This window comes from Cebus imitator, unplaced genomic scaffold, assembly GCF_001604975.1.
Source record: "Cebus imitator isolate Cc_AM_T3 unplaced genomic scaffold, Cebus_imitator-1.0 Scaffold404, whole genome shotgun sequence".
NCBI classification, from domain to species: Eukaryota; Metazoa; Chordata; class Mammalia; order Primates; family Cebidae; genus Cebus; species Cebus imitator.
Genome location: NW_016107719.1, coordinates 70,204 through 72,842, shown reverse-complemented (window position 1 = coordinate 72,842; position 2,639 = coordinate 70,204). Strand labels below are relative to the sequence as shown.

Sequence of the window (2,639 nt, the reverse complement as noted above, 5' to 3'; positions counted from 1 at the left end):
AAAAGGAAAGAAAGAAAAGAAAAAAAAGAAAAGAAAAACTATATGCTTATATCACGCTTAGAAAATGTTCTGGAAGAATACACGTGGTGGAAAGAGTAAGGTATGGAGCTAGGGAAAAGAAATTGCCGGGGACTTTGTCTCTTGTGCTACGTAATTCTAGATTATTCTAATTTTCATTAAGGCAGGTTTCTGTGTAGTTGCATGTTTAGCATTAAATACATTCCTTATATGACTCATGAACTACCCTGTGGTGTTGGTATGTCTGTATCCTGGAACAATATAAATAAAACTGCTGAATGAGAAAAACAGTGACCAAAAGCCAATTAGAAATGTTTACTTATTATAAAATGATTAAAAAGCAGGAAAGATGATAGAAAAAAATTAGAACTTGGTTATACAAAAATATAACAGCAGGGTCTTTGAAGACTAAAAATTGCACATATGCAGCTCATCACCAGCACCTGTCTGACAAGGTCCCAATAAAACACCTGCCCTCTCATTCTCAGGGTCAGTCCACACACCTGCACAAGCCCTGAAACAGACACGCCAGATATCCACCCACCCGGCCGACATACTTGGGTACAGAACACACACACCTGGGCCCCAACCTAAAAAAGCAGGGCAGAGTGTCATAACTTAAAAAACAGAGAGAGAAAGAGAGAGAGAGATTGCTGGATGTGCCTGCTATGTCTCTGGGCAAAGGTTGGGCTCTTAAGTTCTATGTGAGCTTACGCCACACCATGCCCAGCACTGGGCCTCAGCGCAGCAAAGTTCCAGGTTTCACCCTCTGCCTCTCAGTCTCTCTGCTCTCCTGCGTCCCCAGGGATAGGCACATGCACAACACACACACCAGCACACACACAAATGCACACACCGGCACACACACAAATGCACGCACAGGCATACACACAGGCATCCATTCGCTCTCTAAACCATGCTCCCCATTCCACAGATCAGGAGACAGAAGCCCAGAGTGGGGAGGGGGTGCTGTCACTATCACCAGAATCTTAGTGACAAAGCCAAGACAGGCCACTGGTACCTGACACGCAGGTCTGAGCTCTCTCTACCTCACTAGGCGTCCTCCCGCCAGGACCAACCAGATCCCGCCGGTGACGCCGAGTCCTCCCCAAAGCTTTTGCCCAACCCCCAAGCAGCTCGGCACCCCTGGCTGTCTCCCCACCCACTGGCTGCCCCAGGAGTCTGGACTCAGGTCATCCCAAGAGTCCAAGCCCTAACTCCCCTAAGTCGCCAGGGCACAGCTGTCCACAGGACGCCCCCCAGGCTCCCCCTGTCCTTTTCCATCCTGGGCTCCCCATATTCCCCCCTGCTCTGACCCCACCCCTCAGCCCTGCTCCTGGACGCCGGGCCATACCTCTGCGTGGCGGGAGAGATCAGCCTTCTTCTGGAGCCTCCAGCCAGACTGAGCCTCCCACACTTCCTATTTATGTGTCGTCAGAAACAAAAGCAGAAAGAGGAAGCAGCACCAGTCCAGGCCCATTTTGCTGATAGTGCACGTGACTTTCCTGACTTCCAGAAGGCCTTCTACGCCAATTTATCTTTCTATAAACTCCTAGGGCTGCTTCAAGCCTCAGCTGACGCAGGGCCTCCTCCATGGAGCCTTGCCTGACTCCCTGATGGGGATGCAGGTGGAAGGGGCTGCAATAACCACAGCTGGTTTGAGCCCAGAGCCAGACAGACCCCGGTTGGACTTCCAAGTTCACTGCTTCTTAAAGCGTGTCCTTGTGCAAACCACCTGCACGTTACTTCTCCAAGCCTCGGGACATCCATCTGTCTGCTACTTTCACGGAAGCATCTGCAAACCTGGAAGGACTGTTGAGGGAATCCGACCAGATACTGTGTAGAAAGACCTTAGCTCAGAGCTGGGCACATGAGAACCCTCTATAAGTGGTAGCTGGTGGCATTTTGATTTCCCTGACGTCCTCTTTGCCTGCCACCCCAACATGTGCAGTATGGTCATGTGTGTTCATGGCTGTCTTTCCCCTAACACTATCTTCAGGGCTGGCTTGTGTCCAGCTTGCATTTCTCTCCCAAATACAGACTAAAGGTCTCCTCTGTACCTAGCACATGGCCTGGTACAGAGGAGATCCTTAGTGACTGTGTGCAAACGAATGAATGAGTGAATGAATGAATGACTAGCTCCCTGAGCACAGTAGGGCTGACAGAGTTAAGGTAAGGTGAATGAGGCACTCTCTCAGGCTCAAAACGTAAACAGGCATCTCAAAATTCCGTAATTGAGATGTCATATTTTAATGCAACATGGTTTAAAAAAAATCCCAATGAATGCAAAAAATATTCACGGTGAACCAAATATGAAAAGTCTGAATAAAGACAGGATGAGTCACAGTGCCAAGACACAACAAAATGCAATCATGTGCCTCCTGTGTGGGGCTGCCTTCCAGGGGAAAGGGTAGCCGGTAGGAATGAGGGAAATGGAGGGCAGGAATGGAGGGACAGGAACCTGCTCTGAAGCCACTGGAATTCTGGCTTGATTGTTCTTTGCTTTCCTCCTACCAGGAAGGGCAGGGTTGGCCAGGAATAGCTGGTGGGGCCTCACCCTAGCAGAGAAAGCCCAGGGTGGAGGAAGGCATGGGTGGTTCTCTCAGGCACTCCAACCAGAC

The 2,639-nt window shown here is 49.8% G+C and overlaps 1 protein-coding gene across 4 annotated transcripts in view; it reads right to left on the bottom strand.

The window, feature by feature from the left end:
- Window positions 1-1,454, bottom strand: part of CSF2RB (colony stimulating factor 2 receptor subunit beta) — a 22,610-nt gene extending 21,156 nt beyond the window's left edge. For all 4 annotated transcript variants that reach the window (XM_037731495.1, XM_017508901.2, XM_037731497.1 and 1 more), the window contains exon 1: window positions 1,373-1,454. The gene's annotated coding sequence lies outside the window, so the exon portion shown is untranslated. The remainder of the gene's footprint in view (window positions 1-1,372) is intronic.
- Between the last annotated feature and the right edge of the window lie 1,185 nt (window positions 1,455-2,639).